The sequence below is a fragment of the Nycticebus coucang genome, chromosome 12 (genome assembly GCF_027406575.1).
Source record: "Nycticebus coucang isolate mNycCou1 chromosome 12, mNycCou1.pri, whole genome shotgun sequence".
Lineage (NCBI taxonomy): Eukaryota > Metazoa > Chordata > Mammalia > Primates > Lorisidae > Nycticebus > Nycticebus coucang.
Window position 1 is genome coordinate 96,103,470 of NC_069791.1, and position 24,803 is coordinate 96,128,272.

The 24,803-nt window shown below is 41.1% G+C and overlaps 1 protein-coding gene and 1 non-coding gene across 2 annotated transcripts in view; one reads left to right on the forward strand and one right to left on the reverse strand.

Moving 5' to 3' along the window:
• LOC128562551 (uncharacterized) overlaps positions 1–24,803 on the forward strand; it is a 123,198-nt gene that overhangs the window by 87,461 nt on the left and 10,934 nt on the right. The gene's annotated exons all lie outside the window — the stretch shown is intronic.
• LOC128563046 (small nucleolar RNA U13) lies at positions 23,704–23,807 on the reverse strand. The gene has a single exon (XR_008373713.1). It is a non-coding gene; the product is annotated as a small nucleolar RNA U13 (small nucleolar RNA).

The window sequence follows — 24,803 nt, forward strand, 5'->3', positions numbered from 1 at the left end:
TGGAGGATAAGTCTGGGAATATCCTGGAGAGCTAGATTAGTTATGGCAAATTTCTTCAACCTGTGAACGTCATTGAAGTATTTAATTTCTCCGTCATAATTGAAACTCGGTTCAGCTGGGTACAGGATCCTGGGTTGAAAGTAATTTTGTTTTAGGAGATTATATGTCGATGACCATCTTCTTCTAGCTTGAAAGTTTTCAGCAGAGAGATCTGCAGTTATTCTTATTTTCTTGTTTTGTAGGATATGGTTTTCTTTCATCTGGCTGCTTTCAGAATTTTCTCCTTCATATTAACTTTAGTGAAATTGATTATGATGTGTCTGGGGGATGTCTTATTTGGGTTGAGTCATGCTGGAGTTCTGAAATTGTCTGCTATCCGAATTTCAGAATCTCTTAGCATGTCTGGAAAGTTCTCCTTTATAATCTCACGGAGAAGAGACTCTGTGCCTTGTGAAGCCACTTCATCGCTTTCCGGGATCCCTATAAGACAAATATTGGTTTTCTTCTAATTATCCCAGAGCTCTCTGAGAGAGTGATCTGTTTTTGCCCTCTATTTCTCTTCCTCTTTGAGAGTTTGGGAGCGTTCGAAAGCTTTGTCTTCAATGTCAGAAATCCTTTCTTCTGCTTGCTCCATTCTGCTACTGAGGGATTCTATTGTGTTTCTCAGATCTTTGAAGGATGCAACTTCTTGTCTCAATGTGTCAAAATCTTTGGTAATTTGGTCTTTAAATTCGTTGAATTCTTGAGATATGTTTTGGGTTACTGCTTGGAATTCTAATTCTATCTTATTTGCTATCCAGATTCTGAATTTGATTTCTGACATCTCAGCTATTTCTTTGTGCATGTGATCTTGTGCTGTGTCAGCCCCATTGATCCATGGGGGAGTTGATCTACTCTTGTTATTCATATTGCCAGCATTTTTCTGTTGATTTCGGGTCATGATTGTTTTTCACTATTGTCTCTGGCCGTCCTCGGAGTTGGGGAGGTGTCTTTTCAAGATTAGATCAACTCTATAGTTGATCTATAGCAGGATCTATAGCAGGATCACTCTATAGTTGATGGATCTTTGTAGGGAGGGACCCTGTATAGTTCCTCTGGGGCTGCCCCAGCCAGGGACTTCTTGTTGTGGAAGCAGCTCTGGAGTGTGACACACCCAGATCCAGCAAAAGGGCGAGAGGTGGTGTGCACAGTTCTGGGAGAGCCTGGCGCCCAGTGACTTTGGCACAGAAAGCCCAAGGCTCCAGCAGTCTCTGGACAGGAGAAGGGCTGTGCCCAGAGGCAGGGAGGGCTTCAGAGGGCACGCGGCTACCAGAGTCCCTGGCCAGACGAGTGGGCCAGTGTAGAGGCAGGGAGGGTACAGGAGGGAGGACGCAGGTTTGCGTGACTCGTGCAGTTCATGGTAAGGGCATGTGGAGGCCCAGTGGGCGCGGATCATGGGACGAGTGTCATGGCGCAGCTTTTATTGAGGTCCAGGCGGCACCAAGCCCAGGAATTTGAGGTTGCTATGAGCTGTGACACCACGGCACTCTACCCAGGGCAACAGCCTGAGGCTCCAGTGTGCCAAAACCAGTCTCACTCTACCCCTGAGGGTTAAGGCTGTATGGTAGCTTAGTCCCCACCTTTAGGCTGCTCAGTCACTAGGTTACTAGCTCCCGTCCCATCCTTACTCTGTGACCCTGAGGGTGGAGCTTGCTGGGGCAGTTCTCTCACAATGGCTCCCTGCGGCCCACAGCCAAACACTATTAACTCCATATGGCTCAGCAGCTCAGTCTGGAGTCCTAGATAATGCCCAAAGTTCTCTGCGCTCCTGCTCAAGCTCTCCTCAAGGCAGTTCAACTGAGTGCCAAGTCCAAAAACACTGAAACAGTTCACAGGTTAGGCCTTTCCAGTTTGCAGTCTCACTGCTGCTTGTGCTTACAACTGCCAGGGAGGGTTAGGTCGATTGAACACATGCAACCACTTGCCAGTTTTCCACTGTTTTTGTCCTCTCGGGGTCCAGAAGTCCCTTGCTGACTCCCTGTATCCTCAAAGGGATGATTATAGGAAGATCTCACCAGCCAGAGATGATTGGAGTCTTATCTCCCCAGACTCACCATGCCCAGTTGCAGAGAAGCTGTTACTCGGCACCATCTTGATGGGAATATTCCGAAGTATTATTTTTTCAAGATCTTTAAAGTATGACAGTGTAGTTTTAACAGGGATAGCATTAAAATTGTATATTGCTTTGGGTAGTATGGATATTTTAACAATGTTGATTCTTCCAGCCATGAGCATGGTATGTTTTTCCATTTGTTAACATTTTCAGTTATTTCTTTTCTTAGAGTTCCATAGTTCTCTTTATAGAGATCTTTCACGTCCTTTGTTAGATAAACTCCCAAATATTTCATCTTCTTTGGCACTTCTGTGAATGGAATAGAGTCCTTAACTGTTTTTTCAGCTTGACTATTGTTGGTATATGTAAATGCTACTGATTTATTAATGTTGATTTTGTAACCTGTGATGCTGCTGTATTCCTTGATCATGTCTAAGAGTTTTGTACTAGTATCCCTGGTCTTTCCCAGATATACAATCTTATCATCTGTGAAGAGTGAAAGTTTGATCTCTCCTGACCCTATATGGATACCCCTGATTGCCTTTTTTCCCCTAATTCCAATGGGTAAAACTTCCATTACAATGTTAAAGAGCAGTGGAGGCAATGGGCAGCCTTGTCTTGTTCCTGATCTGAGTGGAAATGATTTCAATTTAACTCCATTCAATACGATATTGGCTATTCCTTTGCTGTAGATGGACTCCATCAGTTTTAGAAATGTCCCTTCTATACCAATTTTCTTAAGTGTTCTGATCATGAATGGATGCTGGATATTATCAAAAGGTTTTTCTGCATCAATTGAGAGAATCATATGGTCTTTGTTTTTTGATTTGTTTATGTGCTGAATTATACTTATAGATTTATGTATCTTGAACCAGCCTTGAGACCTTGGGATAAAACCAATTTGGTCATGATGTATAATTTGTTTGATGTGTTTCTGGATTCTGCTTGTTAGGATCTTGTTGAAAACTTTTGCATTTATATTCATTAGTGATATTGGTCTATAATTTTCTTTTCTTGTTGGGTCTTTTCCTGGTTTGGGGATCAGGGTGATGTTTGCTTCATAGAACGTGTTGGGTAGTCTTCTTTCTTTTTCTACATTTTGGAACAGGTTGAGTAATATAGGTACTAGTTACTCTTTAAAGGTTTCATAGAATTCTGATGTGAAGCCATCTGGTCCCAAGCTTTTCTTTTTAGGGAGATTTTGTATGGTTGATGCTATTTCAGAACTTGATATTGGCCTGTTCAACATTTCCACTTGATTCTGGCTGTCTTGGAAGGTGATATGTTTCCAAGTATTGGTCAATTTCCTTCAGATTTTCATATTTCTGATAATAAAGTTTCTTTTAATATTCATTAAGGATTTTTTGAATTTCTGAGGAGTCTGTTGCTGTTTCTTCTTGTCATTTCTGATTGATGAGATTAGAGATTTTACCCTTTTTTTTTCCTGGTTAGGTTAGCCAAAGGTTTATCTATTTTATTGACCTTTTCAAAAAACCAACTTTTTGATTTATTGATCTGTTGTATAATTCTTTTGTTTTCAATTTCATTTAATTCTGCTCTAATTTTGGTTATTCTTTTCTTCTACAGGGTTTGGGGTTGGGAGGTTCTTCCTTTTCCAGTTGCTTGAGATGTCATTAAGTTATTAACTTCATCTCTTTCCGTTCTCTTGAAAAAGGCTTGCAGTGCTATAAATTTCCCTCTTAGGGCTGCCTTTGCGGTATCCCAGAGGTTCTGATACTTCATGTCTTTATTGATATTTTGTTCCAAAAATTTGGCCATTTCCTTCTTAATCTCATCTCCGACCCAGCTATCATTCAGCATAAGGTCATTTAACTTCCATGTTTTGTATGAGTATGCAGATTCCTGTTGTTACTTACTTCACCTTTATTCCATGGTGGTCTGAGAAGATGCAAGGAATAATTTGTATTCCTTTAAATTTACCGAGGTTGGACATGTGACCTAAGATGTGATGGATTTTGGAGTATGTTCTTTGGGCTGATGAGAAGTATGTGTATTCAGTTTTTTGGGGATGAAATGTTCTGTAGATGCCTGCTAAATCCAAATGTTATATGGTTAAGTTTAAATCTAAAATTTCTTTGCTTATCTTCTTATTGGAGGATCTATCCAACACTGCCAAAGGAGTGTTGAAATCTCCGACTATTATGGAGCTGAAGGAAATCAAGTTGCTCATGTCTGTTAGAGTTTCTCTTATAAATTGAGGTGCATTCTGGTTGGGTGCATAAAAATTAATTATTGAAATATCAGCATATTGAGTATTATTCTTAACAAATACGAAGTGACCTTTCTTATCCTTCCTTACTTTTGTTGGTTTAAAGCCTATTTGTATCTGCAAATAAATTGCAACACCTGCTTTTTTCTGATTACCATTTGCCTGAAATATGGATGACCATCCTTTTACCCCGAGTCTATATTTATCTTTTAAGTTAAGATGTGACTCTTGTATGCAGCAAATATCTGGCCTGAGTTTTTGTATCCAGTCAGCTAACCTTTGCCTCTTTAGAGGACAGTTTAAGCCATTCACAGTAATGGAGAATATTGATAAGTCTGGTAAAATTTTGAGTATCGAGTGTTTCTAAATTCCAGTGGACATTTTTAATCCCTTTGCCACTATGGAAGTTGGATTTTGATCAAAAGTTTGTGAGTAAGTTTACTTTTGTGGTAGAGGATTGGGCTGGTCATTATGGAGGATAGGTCTGAGAATATCCTTAAGAGCTGGTTTGATTATGGCAAATTTCTTCAATATATGAATGTCATTAAAGTATTTAATTTCTCCATCATAAATGAAACTCAGTTTAGCTGGATACAGGATCTGGGGTTGAAAGTTATTTTGCTTTAGGAGATTAAAAGTCGATGACCACCCTCTTCTGGCTTGAAAGGTTTCAGCAGAGAGATCTGCCATCATTCTAATATTCTTCCTTTGTAGGTAATGGATTTCGTACGTCTGGCTGCTTTTAGAATTTTCTCCTTCATATTAACTTTAGTGAAGTTTATTATGATATGCCTGGTGGGTGTCTTATTCAGATTGAGTCATGCTGGGCTTCTGAAACTGACTGCTATCTGGATTTCAGAATCTCTTGGCATGTCTGGAAAATTCTCTTTCATAATTTCGTGGAAGCGCCTCTGTGCCTTGTGAGGCCACTTCATTACTTTCAAGGATTCCAAAGAGGCAAATATTAGCCTTCTTTGAATTATCCCAGAGCTTGCTGAGAGAATGATCCATTTTTGCTCTCCATTTCTCTTCCTCTTTGAGAGTTTGGGGGCATTCAAAGGCTTTGTCTTCATTGTCAGAAATCCTTTCTTCTGCTTGCTCCACTGTTACTGAGGGATTCTACTGTATTTTTCAGATCTTTGAGGGATGCAAATTCTTGCTTAAAATTTAAATCTTTGGTGGTTTTGTCTTTAAATTTGTTAAATTCTCTGAGTCAACTTTTGAATTTCTCCTCAAATTTCTAATTCCGACTTTTGAATTGCTCCTCGAATTTCTAATTCCCAATTTTCCTCCATTTTATTAATCTTGTTTGCAATCCAAATTCTGAATTCAATTTCTGACATCTCTGCCAGCTGTTTATGAATGGGATCTTCAGTAACATCTGCCATATCTTTCCTTGGGGGCAGGGGGATTGATGTATTCTGGTTACCAGAGTTTTTCCGCTGATTCTGCCCCATGATTATTTTACACCATTTTATTTTTACCCTGGAGCTTTGTCAAGGACCCGTACAGTGCTACAGCCTGAGAAACTGGGCACCTGTTTGGGTAGTGGGGCTAAGTCGTTCTGTCTTGTTTTTAGCTGGTCTCTGTCTGACCCTAGTGAAACAGTTCCTCTCGGTTTAAGTCTCAGCTGTGGAGAAATACTAGCAATTAAGTCACCCCCTCCCCCACCAACAACAATTGGAAAAGGAAAATCAAACCTTCCTACAACCATACACCCAGGGCACCACTTGAACAATCCTTGGGTGATTGGCTCAGTTCAAAAGGTCCAAATCAATTGTCTCAGTCAGCACCTGTCTCAGGTGGGAGAGTTTAAAAGGTCTCTGGCAACTGGATCGCAGGGGTCTGGTCACAACTCAGATATGACTTTGTCTGGTGCTCCATGAAGTCAGGAGGACCCACCCAGCAAATAGATTAGTCTGGGAAGGTTGATCCCTCCTTCCCTACCTTGCACCTCTGTCACACCCAGTCACTAATAGCCCCACAGGGCTGTGACCCAGTTGCCTCTAATGAACAGATACTGGGGGTTTGTATCTGCCTGAATCACAAGGAAATCTATATCTGCTCAGCCAAGACATTGTGCTCTGCCTCTATCCAGCAGGGGGAGGTGAGGCCTGACAACCTCAGGCACTTGATGGAGGCTGGGGGTTATTCACTCAGTCCCAGTCCCACCCCGGATTGATGTTACTGACTGAACAGAACATGACAACTTTGCGGGAATTTGTTCTTGTCCCTGCTAAATTCCCCTGCAGAAGAGAAGCTGTTTTTATTTCCCAGATCCTGCGCCTCAGGCCCTGTCTTTGCTCCTGCAGGTTTGTATTCGGTTAGCTGTCAGTTCCAGCCTCCTGCCTTCCTTTGTCTATAGGCTGACGATCCCCTGATGGCCAGATGCATCTTAGGCTCAGTAAAGCAGGGTCAGCCCCGCCCTGGGAATTTCCCGGCTCTGCCTTTCTAGTCCCCACTCTCCACCCAGGCTGATACCACCTCAGGCAAACCCTTTACTCATGTGACCTGCGTTTCCATCCCAGATCTTTTCTGCGGTGGTTGTCACCTGAGAAGATGCCCAGCCTCCTCTGGTCGCCCAGGGAGACAGGGGGTGTGGCTTCAGAATATCTGGGAGTGAGCCCTATTATTGCCAAAAACGGCTGCTGCTCTGCACCTCGGGGCACCACCCCTCCAGTGTGGTTCCCTCTCAGCCAACTGTCCTCTCCTAACTCCCATGCTGCAGAATCAGCACTGACCAGCTGCAGTCCAGGCCCTGTCCACACCTCTCAAGAAATCACCCAAGAATCTGGACTCCTGGGGGACAGGCCTCCAGACCTCACAGTGAGAGTGAAGGGGAGTGCTGGAAGCTCAGAATTGCAGGTAGAGAATGTACAGTTTTATACAGTTTTATGCTTGGCAGGAGAACGCCAGGGCACGCTAGTATGGGAGGGTGGTCCAGTGTTTAGAGGGTCTCTCTCGTGGCGTGTAGTGGGAGGACCTTTGAACTCTGCTCATTTGTTTGTGGGGCACTCCGAGCCGTTCTCATGGGGGAGGGGACTCCCATTTGCTTGGTGATGGATTTTGTACCTTTTGTTTGTATCCTTGGGGTCGTAGCTCGCCTCAGCAAGGTTGATGTGCATTCTTCAAACTTCTCTCTTGGTCCAGCTCTAATCCACCAGTTTACTTGCTAAATTTCTGTCCTTTAACTCTCCTTCTGGATGGGAGCCTCTGTGGAAAGCTGGCTTCAGTCTGGCATCTTGTCTCTCTTCATCTTATAGTTGACATTTACTCTGGTTTCATTTTTGCCTCTGCATGCTCTGGTGAAGCTGTTAAGTATGTTATTGCTCAATACTTAAAAGCTTTTGTTTTAGGAATTCCACTTCTCATTAGGACAGATAGTGGTCCTGCTTATACTAGTAAAGCCTTCTTTTTCTTTTGCTCCACTTTATTGCTCTTAAAACAGGTATTCCATATAACCCTTGGGGCCAAGGAATTGTTGAACATTCTCACCACACTCTTAAACTTCAAATTTATAAATTACAAAAGGGGGAGACATACCCCAATACACCTCATAACCTTCTCTCTCACACTCTTTTTACATTGAATGTTGATATTCAGGGACACAAAGCAGAAGAACATTTTTGGAATGTACCTAATTCTAAACATCCTGAGGTGCTATGAAAAGAACCTCTGACTGGTATTTGGCAAGGGCCTGACCCTGTTCTGATATGGGGGAGAGGATATGTTTGTGTTTTTTCTTAGAACACTGAAATTGAACTTCTTGAAACTGAGACTGACACCCCAGGAGGTTCATTGCTGAACCAAGACATCGTGGAATGCAAAGTCCCTGACATGGGAACAACTGAAGAAGCTGGAGCAACGTTTTAGCAAGCTAGTCACCCCTGAGAAGTTTTTCCAGTAGTGATAACTATTGTTTGTCATGTTTGTTATGCATGGGTCTAATTTGGATGTTTGTGCCCAATTGGCTAAAGACATTTTTGTCTTCTCTAGAGGCAGAGTCAAATGACTCCTCCAACTAAAATTGTTTGTTCACCAATTGGAAAAAATAAAAATGGAGGATATTAGGGGAGTGGGCTGTGGGAGGCAGGGCCCCCGCAGCCTGGGAAATGCTCAGGAAGAAACTACCAACCACTTCTCCTTTATCAACATTCTTTCCACCTGCCAGAAGTCACATAGCCCATTGTATACTTTCCTTGTTATCGGCAAGCACACAGTTTTTCCTCTTTGAGGTTGATCTCTACCTTGTGTTGAGATCTCTGTAACCTTGTTAAGACACTGCATAAATACAGCTGCTTCCATGGTTCAGGTGCTGACCCAACCCCATCCTATCTCACATCTCCTGTCTTTCTTTGCCTCTCCCTATCTTTCCTGGCTTTGTTTCTTCATTTCCTACCATTTCCACTCAGGTCAACTCTACCTCCTCATGCTTGGTCGTGAGACAGAAAGACCAAGATCAGAGTTCTCAAGAGAACTGGACCCTAGGGGAGGAAAACCTGTATCATCACTGAAGCATTCCTGCACTCTGTGTGGACAGCCATAACATTTAACAATCCCAGGGAAGGTGCCCTGTAGCACATGTGTGACTTATCGTCAGGAGTCCTAACAAGTCCTCAACATGAATATTGGGGAGAAAAAAAAAATCCCCTCATGCTTTTTGCAGAGGCAGGTGATAAGTAGCCATATTGAAACAGACACAGAGTATTACATTCCCCTCACAAAGGCCTGCCTCCAAGAGAAACCGCTTTACCAGAACCACTTTGGGTATTGCTGGACACCAACTAAGCTGAGAGAAGAGAAACACCCAGCTCCTTTTATTATTTTCCTATTAAAAAGAAAAAAGCCTGAGAAGCATTGGTGAAGTTCCCAATCTGGGCACACAGGCTCACAAAGGACTGAGACCCCATCATAGGGCTATAGAACTCTTTCCATTCTGTGTACCTTAGCCCCATAACTAAGGGGCTTCTGTATAGTAACTGGACAGCATGACTGTGTGTTATAAGTCATGTAATATGAGTTATTGAGGATATATGAAAGAAATCAGGAAGACAAAAGTAAAGACAGGGAATTTTAGACTCTGCCACCTGCTGGTACAGTAAACAGTAAATGTAGTCTAACCTCTAGTCAGGTGAATCCCACACTAAATCCTTCTGTTCAGGGTCTTTTTGTTGTTGAGACAGAGTTTCACTTTATTACCCTCGGTAGAGTGCCGAGCTGTGGCATCACAGCTCACAGCAACCTCAAACTCCTGGGCTTAGGCAATTCTCTTGCCTCAGCTGGGACTGAGGTGCCCGCCAGAATACCCAGCTATTTTTTTTTTTTTATTGTTGCAGTTTGTCCGGGGCCAGGTTCGAACCCACCACCCTTGGTATATGGGGCTGGCGCCCTACCCACTGAGCCACAGGCACTTCCCTGTTCTTCAGTTTCTTTACCCAAGTCATGATGCCTAGGTTTTGTCAACAAATTACAAAAGAAAAAAGGAAAAGCATAGTCTGAGTAGAGAAAGCAACAGTTAGAATCACACTGAGATATGGCAAAGATAATGGAATTATTTTACTGAAACTATAAATCCATTATGATTTATATGGTTAAGGCTCAAATAGAAAAAGGAGACAGCATAAAAGAGCAGGTACTAACGCAAGCAGAGAGATGGGAGTCTAAGAACCCAAAGGAAGTGCTCAAAATAAAAACATCACTGAAGAATGAGGGATAACTTTGATGCACTAACGGAATCAACACAGCTTAGCAGAGAATCACTGAGCTTGAGGAAAGGTAAGTAGAAACTTCAAAATGTAAAATCAAAAGAGCAGCAGAACAATTACAAAAGGTACAAACTATGCATAATGGTTAGATCAGAAGGAGACGAAAAAAAGAGAAAAATATTTGAAGCAATAATGCCTGACATGTTTTCAAATTAATTTGGACACCAAACTCCAAATTAAAGAGCTCAGAGCAGGATAAAAAATCCTAGACAGGCTTGGCGCTCATAGCACGGTGGTTACGGCGGCAGCCACATATACTGAGGCTGGGGGGTTCAAACCCAGCCCAGGCCAGCTAAACAACAATGATGACAACCTCAACAAAAAACAGGTGGGCGTTGTGGCAGGTGCCTGTACTCTCAGCTACGTTGGAGGCTGAGGCAAGAGAATCTCTTAAGCCCAAGAGTTTGAGGTTGCTGTGACCTGTGATGCCACAGCACTCTACCAAGGGGGACATAGAAGACTCTGTCATGGAAAAAAAAATCCTAGACATACACTCAAATACAGAAAATTAATAGGAAAGAAAATATGGCAGAAACTAGAATGGGAAATAAAAACTCCTTACCTTCACAGTAACAAAGACAGGAATTACATCTGCCTTCTCTTTGGAAACCATGTAATCAAACAGAAACTGAAATTTAAAAAGTGTTTAAAAGAAAGAACCATTCAACTAGAATTCCATAGCTTGAAAAATTGTCATTAACAACTGAAGGAGAAATAAAACTTTCTGAGACAAACATGAGTTGAGGGGATTTGTGTCCAGGACATCTACCTTGCAAAAACTGGTAAACAGGGTCTTCAGAGAGAAGATAAAGAACATAGGTCAGCAATGTGGATCTATGCAGTGAGAGGAGCAGCATTAAAGAGATAAATGAAGGTTAAAGCTTACTTATTATTAACTGATCTAATAGGAAGTGATTTATTCCAAATGATAATAGCAAAAAAGGGAAGAAAACAAGAATAAAGGCATCAATGTACAAAGTTATCATTTAATAAAAAGTAACAAAAAAATTAAAAATAAATAAATATTGAAATAATCTAATAAAAAAAGAATACATTTGTTGAGGCACACATTTGGTGATTGCGATTATGAATACATAAATGATAGCGATATTATGAGGACTGGGATGAGGATAAAAATAGCCTAATACAAGATACACTTCTTCATACAGGCTAACGTGGTATTTGATATAGAACACAGAATATTTTAAAGATCCATTTGAAACTCAGTGATGACATCTTAAAAAGCAAATGAATACAAAAGAATAATATTAATAAGTGTAATTGATAAGATGAGAGATCGTATAAAATTCTCCATAGAAACCAGAAAAACAAACAAAAAGAGGACAAAATAAAGAAGAGAACAAATAAACAGAAGGCAGTAACACATGTGGCAGGTATAACTCCACACATACCAATCATTACTTTAAACATAAATCATGTAAATGTAATAATTCAAAGACAATAACAGAGAGTGGATAATAAAACAGAACTCAACAGTAAAATGTGTCTAAGAAATCCACTTTCTATAGAAGAACACGCATACATTAAAAGCACAGGGATGGAGAAAAATATACAATAGTAGCACTAATCGAAAGTCAGCTGGAATAGCTATTTTCATTTCCCACATCACACTTTACAGAGCAAGGATCAGTATCAGGGATCCAAAGGGGCATCACATTAATGATGAAGGGGTCGGTTTCCCAAGAAGACTTGACAGTCCTTAATGTGTGTGCACCTAACAGCAGAGATCAAAACGCATGTGGCAAAAACTGACAGAACTGGAAGGAGACACAGGTGACTCCCCCGTCACAATGGGGGGGAGTCTCTCACACCCTCTCTCAGCTGCTGACAGCTTCTGCAGGCAGAAAATCAATGAGGAGATAGTTGAACTGAATAGCACAATCAATTAAGTGGATCTACCAACCTCTATAAAATACTTCATCCCACAACAGCAGAATACACGTTCTTCTTCAGCTTGCATCAAATATTCAAGATAGAGCACATTCAGGGATCTACAATGCACTTTCATACATTTAAAGGAACAGCAATCATAGAAAGTTTGCTCCGGGGCCACAAAATTCATCTAGAAATTAATAGGTGGAAACTGCATAATATTTGAAGATTAAACAATACATTTCTAAAGGGCACATGGGTCAAAAAGTTTTCTCAACATAAATTGTAAAAGATTTCTATATAAATCCTCATAAAATGAGAAATATTGCTTATTTACAAGCACATTTATATGGTATATATTAATATACTCACAGGAAAAATAGTGCTCCAGCACAAAACAGCCAGTGAAACAGCTCCCAGGTATGCAACAATGATAATGATCTTCCAAGAGATTCCAGAAAGTCAGCCACAAGATAAACATAATCAGACAGAATATGGATTAGCTGTAATAATAACATTTGAAATAACCAGACACCTCAATGACATCTACGATACATCAGTCACAAAAAAAATTATCCTTACTCAAACCCAACCTTCAAAAGGAAACTACACTTCAGATATCTCCAGGGGAATCCATTGCCTCAAGTAACTTCGGAAGTTTCCATTCTCATGTTTTGTTTTGTTTAGGGATGACAGTGTTGTTAGAAAATGTAAATGAGGTTTTTTGTTGTCTATAGTAATTATCTTTTTTCTCAATTGTATTCATTTGTTATTTTAAGTGACATATAAAATTGTATTTATCTTTTACAACGTGATGTTTGCAAGTAGACTGCACATATATTGGGGAATGATTAAATCTAGGTAGCTGACAAGTGCACTAACTCACGTAGTCACTCAGTATCTTTAGGCAGACTGCAGTTTCTAGTTCACTAGGGACCCTGCCCTCTCCCTTTTCTAATGTTGTATTGGAATCCCTTGAAATCCCACTTTACAGATCTATTTTAAGTAGATATTTATGAATCTTTATCATTTAAAATAAGTCAAAAAATACAAAAAAGGGATAACTTTATTCAGAAATAAATATCATATTTTAGTGCTTAAAAATAACCAAGGTGGAGATAATGAAAATGACACTAAGAGTGTGGGACTTCTCTAAGATTCTTGACATTGATTATATTAGACTCTTACATGAAGAAAGACAAAGACTTCCACTAAGAAAAATTCTGACTGATTCTGATAACTGTCCTAGAGAGTCCTCTGGATTTAAATGTATGTCTGGAAAATTCAGCATCTTAATTCTGAATGTTTCCTACAGGAGAGTGAAATAAACAGTCATTTAATAGGTTGGACTCAGTGTTTACTGAGTCAGAAGTGGAAAGGAATGAATTACTGACTTGTGCAACAATGTGAATGATTTCAGCAACACTTTGCTGAGCAGAATAAGGTAGACACTGAAGAGTATAAATGGCATCTATCTACACATACGAAATTCTGAACTAAGCAAATGCAGCCTATGATGATAACAGGGATTGACTGGGGAGAAGAAGAGGTCAATTTCTAGGATGACATAATAACTGGAGATCTTGAAAGGGGTTTGGGTAATACTGGTATAGGTACTATTCCTAGTTAGTAACTTACACGTAAAATATGGAGGTTTTACATATTTGGCACTATATGATATAAAGGCACTATATAACCTTTTTGGAAAGGAGAAATCTATAAATAAATACTGAATTCTAGTTAATAACAGTCAAGCTATGCTATTTAGCAGGAATTCTCTAGAGGTCTGTGATTCAATTGGAAATGTATCCAAAATAATAAACAATGATGGATGGGTAGAAGGATGAAAGGATGGATAGATAATGTGTTCAGCCGTGTTCAGCAAAATGTTAACAAATCAATGCTGATGTTTGAACATTTTCATAATAACATGTGCTGGTCTCTAGCAAACTAATCTGTTTCACAATAGTAATTTCTCTTCTGAACAAGCTTTCCAAAATAATCATTAGTCATGTTCTATGTTTGAACAATTTTAGAGACAATCTCAGTTGTATTTTTCCCCCAGTCAACTACCTCATGGAGTGGCAAAATTCAAGGATGCACAGGGAATCTTGCAGAGGTCCTATTTTCTGGGTGTTTGTTTTATGAGCAAAGCCCAGTTGGGAAATACACACGCCTCATATCTCCTTTCCAGTTAAAGGAAAGATATGCTGTTGTAGATACATACAAAGGAATTTTACTCAGCAATAAAAAGGAATAAACTATTAATATTTACAAGTATGTATGAATCTCAAAATAATCTTGCTGACTTACAGAATCCAGAACAACAGTACAACTCATGCTGTTTGATTTTGTTACATGAAATGCTTTAAAATATAGATCAGCAGATCAAAGGGAGGATGGCAGGAGGAGGGAGAAGGAGGACAGAAGGATTAAAAGGGAGAATGGGTTATTTTTCTTCCATTCTCGAGATACTTTACTAAGTAGGAGATGTTCCAGCTCCATTCATGTGAATGTAAAAGAGGTAAAGTCTCCATCTTTTTTAAGGCTGCATAATATTCCAGGTACATGTTGGATCTATTAGTATAGAGCAGGCATCCTCAAACTGCAGCCCGTGGGCCACATGAAGCAGTGTGATTGTATTTGTTTCTGTTTTGTTTTTTTACTTCAAAATAAGATATGTGCAGTGTGCATGGGAATTTGTTCATAGTTTTTTTTTTTTTCTAAACTACAGTCCGGCCCTCCAATGGTCTGAGGGACAGTGAATTGGCCCCCTGTTTAAAAAGTTTGAGGATGCCCGGTATAGAGTATAAATGTCTTAACACAATAACTAAGTAAACGAGATGAGGTATATATTAACCAGTGTGATGTAAGCATTCCTAATTCTATATGAAATCAGCACATTGTGCCCCATAAATACATTAATGTATACATGATCTATGTGTTTATGATTTAATAAGAAAGAAACAAAAGAAAAATTTTTTAAAAAGGGAGCATGATGGCACCTTTGAGACTGATGGGTGTACTTACTATTTTGAATCTTGATTGTGATGGACGGTATAATTGCTATGTCCATATTTAAAAATCAAACATTGTTTCCTTTTAATAAAAGATGCTATTTACCATATACTTATACTGCAGGAAAAACTATGCCACACAAATAATTATTTGTGTAGAAATGTTTTTTGAAAGTTAGCATAGTTTTCCTTGTAAATGTGTGAGCATATGAGCCTATTCAAAATTGAGAAATAAATAAACATAAACTTACAAGAAATGAGAAGCTTTGGTCTTCTTTGTAATACATGTGAAATGTCTGGGTGAAATTTTTGGAAAATATTCAAAACTCTTCCCAAACTGGATGGAAGCATCAAAGAAATAATTAACAATGTACTAAACATATAATGGAAAATAATGTATGTTGATATGTTTATATAGGTGGTGCCAAAAAATGTATACACACTTTAAGAGATCTTGTTGGAAGTAAAATCAATCATTCCCAAAAAGTGTAGGAACTGCAGGTAAAATGGATGAGTGAAACATTTCTAGGTACACTTAACCAGTAACAGTACCTACAATTTAACTTCAAGAAGTTAGATAGCATAAAATCTCTTAAAATGTGTGCGCATTTTTAGCAACCTCTGTATACAGACATATCTGAGGGCTGCTATATTAAAACCTGAGCTAATTTTCTAACAAAGATTAGAGATTATTATTTAGCCCATTTCTACAAACAGAAAATTTCTGTTGAATGTTCACTTGGAAACTGAACGAGGCCTGTGAAGGGCAGATTTGTGAAATACATACTGACTTGCATAATGCAGTGATCTTATAATCAGAGTTAAAACTATGAGTAAAGAAGTCAGTTAAAAACATAATACAAAATAATCAATAAGAGGAATCCACCTTCATATTTTATGACATTGCACCAAAACCAATTGATAGCAACCTTGAAAATCAATTCGTGAAGGAAGACAAATTTTCTGGCGTGTAGGGACCCATAACAAAAGGGAGAAAGATCATTTCAGAAATCTAGATATGTGAGTATCTAGCTTTATGAGAATTGGAGGAAAAATAAATGCAAAATGTGTTTCATGCCAACTCACATACCAAGCCTCAATTTTCTGTCAATCAAACCTCTTTAGGAAGGAGCCTCTGAACCTTGTTAACACGTTCATGTTCAGCCTCACAGCGGAGGGGGGCACAGAGAGAGCTCCTGGGAAGCAGGTGCTGACAGGCAGCAGCAGCTGTCAGATAGCTAGATAAAGATCTGGATTAGATACACAAAAGAACAAAGGCCGTCTTGACACCAAACTGGTAAAACATCTCCAGTCATGGGTGTTCTTGCTACATGCAACAATTGTCCGGACACAGTAATAAGTAGTGGACGCCTATATAGATTAGATCCAATAGGGCCATTAAAATCCGAAAGTCTGACCATTGAGGCCTTGAACAAGTTCAAAGGTTGGAAAATGCAAGACAGAATTTGTTCAAGTGCATGAAGATGGGGCAGGGGAAGTGGCCTTAACCAATCTATTAAAATGCAGCCAGATAAAGGGAAAAATTCCAATAAAGATTATCAAGAAATGCCCCCCAAAGACCTGGAGTACATTCTTCTGTGCATGGAAGTATTCATACAGGATGATTCTGCCTCAATGTGGTGGGTGTTCCCCATCCCCAGAGTTTCAAGTTCCCTCTTTAACAATGTGTGCCATGCCCTTCTAACAAATCTCATCTCCATAGGGTGTTCTCAGTCTCCATCTCTTTCTCTCCCTCACTCCTGTGAGTGTGGTTTTATAATGACCAAAGTAGAAGCCAACCACATCTTCATATTTGGACAGTCCTAAAGACTTTAAAGGCCCTTTCTGCTTCGGGTAAATCAACAATCTGCACATGACCCATTTTACAAAGAAGGGAAACTCCTTCACCTTCTGGTCACGTCACTGCTAGTGACTTCCCCATGTTACACATCCAACCCGGGTGTAGTACTTTATTTTCACATCTGCTCAGCTTCTCAGGGACCCCATCAAAGTGGCTGGACACAGAATCCCTAGGGGCAGCTTTCAAGAACACAAGGAAGGAATGATTCAGAAATTGCTCAAAGTCAACAAAACACAAAGCACAAATGGCATTAAACTTTCAGCAGACCAGTACCCATGCCAACGATTAGGGATCAAATTTCCCACAGACACCAGGCTTCCCAAATATGAGTGATGGACTTGTAGGGAGCCAACTACACATGGGACAGCACCAAAACTTGCAGGAATTGGGGAGGATCTCACACAGGGCTCCCAGGAGCCAGTCAAATGCCCATGAAGCCTATTTTAAAAAGGAATCATGTACAACACAAATCTCACCAATAAATTCTACAATTCAGTGACTTTTCCTATATTCATAAATCCTTCCCTTTTTGTAGTATACAGACACTATCCTCATGTTCCATGCTGTCAACCTCTCCTGTGTGTGGACCAGCCCAGCTTGACGTCCACAATGTCAGCAAAGCCTCCAGGCTGCTCAAGACACTCAGGTTGAGTGTCAGATCTTTGATCTGCAGAGAGGACAGAGGTCCCATCATCGCCCCCTTGACATGCTGTTCTGTAAACTACAGGGTGACACAGCCCAATGTAAAGTGAGAGACCACGGGGTGTCCAGGGTTTACTCACATTGCTGGAGGGACGACAGGGAGAGCTCAGCAAGAGGGAGGCGGAGAATAGCATCTTCACAAACATGTTGGGGTCCTCTTCGGACTCCGTTAAGTTCACGAAGAAGAAGTTGGGTGGGTCAGGGAGTGGGGAAGCAGACTAATGGGGACTAAGGCTGGGAAGGGGTGTGGGGTCAGAATTGAGGGAGAGGGGGAGGGTGGGATGTGGGGAGCGATGGGTTTGGGGCACCTGGGCAGAGGAAGAGAAGGGAAGGTTGGGAGAAAGAAGGGTGCGGGTCAAAGAAAGTTCTGGAGGAGTTGGGGGAGAGCTTAGGGGAAGATCAGGGCGTGAGGAAGTCTACCCAACAGCGGTAGGCGGGTTCAGGTGAGTGAAGCACTCCGGGCACTTGGGAGAGGCAGGGAGCTCCCTTTCCCTCCTGACGTTGCTCCCACGTGGCGGCTGCTGTAGCAACCGGATGCTTTTTACTCCCTGTGAACCAATCCCCTGCCTTCACCTACAGCGCAACAGAGCTGACACCTCTTGCGCGCAAAGCCACTTGCGACCCTCCCCCCACTGTAACGACGCTGCTTCCCGGACCCGAGCCCCACCAGGCGCTGGGATACGGCCTCTCTGGAACACTCACTGACCTTCTGATTTCTCCATCTGCTCAACCCAGCTCCCCCGGCCTGGCTTCCTTCCAGGACTCTCAAGCATTCCTATGATAATGCATATGATCATTTTTAACATTATTATCTACAGTATAGAAAATATACTATGTAATTACTTTCTATATCTATTATAGATAATAGAAAGATATCTATAGATAATAGATATGGAAACGGTATAAATTCTATACCGTTTCTGCCAGATAGCCACAACTTAAGGAAATTATACTTTATTGGATGCTGGCAATTTCTAGTTTTTATATTAGTGATTCTATCCGCATTTCATTACGCGGATGCTCATCTGTAGAAGGTGCTCAGTAAACACTTGTTTAATCAATGAACGGAAGCTCAGGGGCTTGGGGACTCAGATTCCTTTTCTGGCTCTACTACTTATTAGCAGCGTGATCACGACAATTAACGTCTTTTTGCTTCTGTTTCCTTGTGTATTAAAGAGATCTAATGAGAGTTAACTCATTAGGCTGTCAATGATTGATTAGGGTTATTAAATATTAGCTGTCAGGATCATCCTTCCAAAGCGGCCCTTTCAGAGCCACAGACCTGGCCACAGTGCCCCCTGCTGGCTGTTCAGTGTAAGTCACATGCATACCTACTGCCCTCTCCTCCCCAGGTCCAAGGCTGGGTAGGGATGGCCTGGAACATTCCCCTTCATATGCCTTCCGGATACTCAGAAACCGACTTCCATATCCTCCTCCTCCCCTCCCCTCAATTGGGGTCCAGAACGCTCTCCAGAGCCAGGTGGTCCAGAGAGCATTCACCACCTCTGCTAGCCCTGTGAGATAGCTGGAGCATCATTGTTTTGTCCTTTTTGTGTTTTAGGCAGATGCCAGGGCTGGGGAGACTCAGACCCTGGAGTTTAATGCTTTGGAGAATAACATTTTCCCTTGGCACAAAGGTAAAGTTCATGGGAAGCCAGAGACCTTTGACCTGCCTTTGTCTTGGACCCAAACTATCAAGACCTGAATATCCTGTGTTAAATATGCAAGTTTCAGATGGCGGGAGGAGGGTGAATTCTTCCCCCTCCCAAGGTCTGCGTGTTTAACCCAAACACCTTCCCTAAGCATGAAATCTCTTGGAAGCCTCAAATTCTGTCTTTAACATTTGCACAAATTCTGCATCCTATTTCCAATGGTATACACATGTTTTAGGGGAAAAAAAAAATCTCAGTTTCCTAAATATACAAGAGAAAATGGTGCTGTAAGGTATGTGAATTTTTTTAAAAATCATATGATTTAAAAAATCTTTCTTCCTCCTTTTTTTTTTATTTTGAGACAGAGCCTCAAGCTGTCTCCCTGGGTAGAGTGCTGTGGCATCACAGCTCACAGCAATCTCCAACTCCTCGGCTTAAGTAATTCTCTTGCCTCGACCTCCCATGTAGCTGGGACTACAGGTGCCCCCCCACAACGCCCAGTTATTTTTTGGTTGTAGCTGTCATTGTTTGGCAGGCCCAGGCTGGATTCGAACCCGCCACCTCTGGTGTATGTGGCTGGCGCCTTAGCTGCTTGAGCTACAGGCACCGAGCCTTTCCGCCTTTTATCTACCCAAAGATGCCAAATACTTGTTAAACAGATAGTACTGAATGTCTACTATGTGCCAGACACTATTCATAGTCTTGAGGATACAGCAAAGAGCAACCCTACAGGGTCCCTCTCCCATGTAACTGCCATTCTTATATGACAGTGGTAACAGTTAACATTAATTAAGCTCTTACTACAAATCAGACATAGTGCAAAGGCATTTCCACACATTAAGACCCTTATAACTGGCAACAAGTTTACACAGCAGACATTATTTTCCCCCACTTCTCTCTAAGGAAAACAGAGACTCAGCATATTGAAGTGCCCTGTCCAACATCACACAGTTGGTAGTGCTGGGACCCTGGGGTTGAATTAATGCCTGTCGTTTCCCAAGATCAGGTTGTAGCTTCTCTGATACAAGGACCAGAATTTTATCACAACCAATGACATTTTCATAGAATGTCTACAAAGACAGCTGCCCAATCTTGTATTAGCATCACCCTTTTTATTGATCTTTATAGCAAAGTATAGGTACTTCAAAACAGTTAAATCATCCTTCTTATTGTTTTTCATTAAAAACCTTGGTTTTATTTGACTTCCCTCAATACACACAGAGTTTACCATGGCGTATGTAATTTCACTGTAGTGCTCTTTTGCCAGGTAAATAGCTTTCCTTTTAGTGAACCTCTCTCTGTTATGTCTATATGTATCTATATAGACACATATATATGGTGTCAGCAATGGGATCTGAAACACATCACTATTGAAAGGATCAGTGATTCCTGGAACTGTTGTGCAGTGCTCACTTGAACGCTTGGAGCATTCCACCTCCACAGTTTGTATTTTCTGTTCTGGTTACCGTTCTGCTTTTGGAAGAGGCTTTTGACTTGACTTGGGATCTTGTTGAAATAAGGCCCCTCAGTAAGGAACCCTACATTCCTCCTAGGATGATAAAGGGAATTTTGTCCTTTCTGGTAAGTCCTTTATGATATAAGGACAAGTACCTTCCTGGGATTGAGTTCTCTTGGTTTACTTTACATTCTGTCACTCTGGCATGTCTTCTCTGGATTGCAGGCCTGGTTTAACATTTCATTGGATCTGCAGGCCTCTAGTTATAAGGATTAATTTTTTTGAACATTCTTATTTTTTTTTTTTATAAGATTTGAGTCTTTTTTTTTCCCTTGTTTGCTCCTAAAATCTTCTGAGACTGAAAATAACCATTCTAAACCGTGTTTCCAGGAAGGCTCGTTAAGAGCCATTAGGGCAGCTGCTTTGGTTTAAGATGTTGGTCTAAACTCCTGGCCTTGCCTGATGAGATTTATACAGTTTTCTCTGCTCAGAAGTAATTAGTAATACACAGATAGGCTTCTCAAACATAAAGCACGGCAGGTATTTACTCCAGACAACATCATGTCATGGCCCGTTCTTGTGCACATTTTAAAACTGGTGGGCAAGTTGCAATAAGAAAATTCAGAGGTCAAACTGTCATTATTTAAAAATCAAAACCTATAGAATTAACGTGTAGTTTTGTCTCAGTTCCCTGACATTCTCTCTTATTTTTTCCTACCTACTTTGAATCGTCTGACTTTTGTACTCATGTGTCGAAAATACACAGTCCTTGTGGCATTCCAGCCAAGATGGAAAAAAAAGAAGTCTTAAGGAGCATTTCAATTATTGGCTTTACAAGTTACAATAGCTTCATGGTAACCAACTACATGGGCACAATTTGAAAAGATAAATTTAAGGTTTCCTAACTAAAAATTATACACCATTATAAAACACATGATAACAATTCATAATCTAACATAGTAAATTTCAACCTATGTGTGGTGTGCCCTGACAGGATCTCAGGTATGCCACAAAAGGTTTCAACAATAATTCAATAATTTTTTGAAAGCACAAGTGTATTTTTTAACTCTTCTTTTGATCAACATAATTTACGTATACCACTGAAGTTTAACTGTAGGTTCAAGGGTGCCTTGAGATAAAAAAAAAAAAAGGCTGTAAAACATTGATCTAAAAGGAAAAGAATTAGATAAATGTTTGTAAAAGTTTGTCTTTCAGATGAAACAGGTCAAAATCTCAAGCTCAGAGCAATTAAATGAGGTATCTCTGTCCAGAGACAACAAAATAAATTTGCTTTTTCTGTCACACGGAGATCAGAAAGAAAAAGCCAAAAGCAAAAAGGAAATTACTAAAGTCTTTCCCCACGAACTTTTACTAAGAAAACCAGATCAGAAACAAAAGATAGAATTGTTACTAATTCAAAGCTACATGGAAATTTTTGTTTTTCTGTTCAATTCTACCAGTTCCAGCTAAAATATAAACATTGAGTATTTAACCATAGATTTATTCAAAACTGAAAAAGCAGTGGGTGGTGGGAAGGGTGAAAGAAGTCTTTGAAAATCAAACTGCTGTGGACATGGCTTTACCCCACATTTTGCTCCTCAGCATTCATTAGACTACCTATCAGGGCAAATTAAACTTATCTACCCTGTTTTCCCGAAAATAAGACATCCTCCGAAAATAAGACCTACTTACAGGAAAGATAGGACGTCCCCTGAAAATAAGACCTAGCACATCTTTGGGAGCACACCTTAAAATAAGACACTGTCTTATTTTCGGGGAAACAGGGTAGCAGGTCCCAATTTTGCCAGAAATATAATCTGTAGTAAATATCTTTTGTAAACCAATGAGTTGTATTTCTATTTCATGACTAAAATCTAAAGTAAATGCTGTAGGATCTCTATTTGTGTGTATGGTTGTGGTTAGATGTGTTCATGTGTGTGTACATATATAGTAAGTTACATCTACATGATAAAATCTGGCATAGTCATATATTTTTTAAAGATAAATGAGTACTTAAATAAAGTGTATAATTCTTAATAATGAATCCAAATACTTTTTGGTTCTTATGCCTTATGTAAATCTAAAAGAAATAAGCTGTTTTTAGCTCTGCCTGCTGGAGCGGATTCCCCTTAATTCCCTGGGCCTTGTTATCTGGTGTGTAAAGGGGATATAATAACCACTCTCTCAGACACAGCCCAGAGCAGGTGCCACATGAGCATTGGGTGATGTTCTCAGAGTGACAGGCAGCTTCCCATCTTGCTTGACAACTTTCCATGGTTCCTTGACCAACCATCCCAAGCTATGAGGAGGGACAACCAACCTCTTGCCAAAAATAGGTCCATGTTCTCAGCAAAACCAGGCTGGAAAGTCAGGAATGAGTCAGTTCTGCAGACTCCCCACAGAGAGCTACTGGAGCCAAACCAAGGGGTCTCTGAGGGTCCAACACCCCTGAGGCTGGATGACTGCCCAGGAGACACCACAAGTCACTGAGCCTGAGGACAGGTGGGCTTGCATTTGGTCACTCTCTCCTTGGTTCTTTTGCTTCTCTCCCCACCCCAAACCTCCCAGGAATGCCAACCCACCCCTCCCAGTGTGAGGCACATTCAGGGCTTGGGGAATGTGCAGGAACTCAGGGTGGAGCTACATTCCCCCTACCCGCTCCACACCAGGCACACACAGGTCATGGAGGTTGGAAGTCTCTGCTCCTGTGACCCCAGTAGGTACTGGTGGTGGTGGGGGTGGAGGCAGATGGGCAAATATAGGGAGAAGGAGGAGGAGACAGCACTTGGAGGTGTGGCCTGGAAGCCCTTTCCTCACCTCTTTGCACAGTTGTACAGGCCAGGCTGGGCAGGAGGTGAGTAAGTCAGTCTTCCAGTTCACACTCCCACTTCCAGGGGAGCACAGGTGCCTTGAGGTCTGGAGCCTGGTGATGAAGGTGTACCCCCGTGGTTCCTCCTCCTTTCTCCTTCCTCTCTGAACTCTGGTCATGCCTCTGGCTCCTAGGAGCCCCTTATAATGTTCCCCATTTTTTTTCATGTCAGGTGGGTAATGTGCCGACATCGTAACAAGATTTGTGGGAGGCACATCTCATGCATGCGCAGGAACACCCGATCACCATGCGTATGACCTACAAAAGGATCAATGTTCCCCATTTTGAAAAACCCCTGTCTCCCTCCCAGACACCTCCCTGGGCCTGTATCCGTGTCCTCTCCTTTCTTTCTCTTTCCGATATCTGAATACACAGCCCTCCTCTGTTCTCCACCCTCCATCATGGCCTGTAACAGAGTCCACCCCTCTATTGCCCAATGCCCATAGTCACCAATGCCTGGCATAGACACCAGTACCAGTCTACGGACTGTTAGAAACCGAGGTACACAGCAGGAGGTGAGCAGCAGGCAAGTGAACAAAGCTTCATCCGTATTTACAGCCACTCCCCAGTGCTTGCATCATCCTCTGAGCTCCTCCACCAGTCACATTAATATTGCTGGACCAAGGAGTCCATCCACCTGTCACCCAAGCCAATCAATGGCTTCACTTTTATTTACAGAAAATCCAGCAATTCCAGAGAACAGGGACGGTATCTCCTCAAAATGCTGTTCTGCCCTCCTCTGTCGCTTTGTTACTTTTATACTCTTCACAGTACAAGTAAACATCCACAATGTTAATACTCACTATAGTACACATAAACAGATGTCTTCTCATAACATGGTTGTATCTTCAAAGCATTTTTCTTTGCCCTAAAATTATTGTTAGGCTGCACTTCATTGCGTGCACAGCATGCCCTGGGCCCTTGACCATACCACGGAGTCCAGTTCCCTAACTTATCTATGACAGTGGACAGCAGGCCTTGGAAGTGAATGAACAATCTGCAGATGTTGGCATGTAGGCTAATCTTGCCTTGTTAGGACCGACATGTAGCACAGGGCGTGAGATGTCCATTCAGGCTAATGGTGGCTGGGAACATCAACAGTGCATTAGATTCTCAAAGCAGCACAAACCCAACTGTGAACTGCATACGTGAGGGATCTAGATTTGTGCTCCTTATGAGAACCTAATGCCCCACCACCGCCACCATGTCCATGAAAGAAATGTCTTCTATTAAACCAGTCTCTGGTGAAAAAAGGTTGGGGACCAT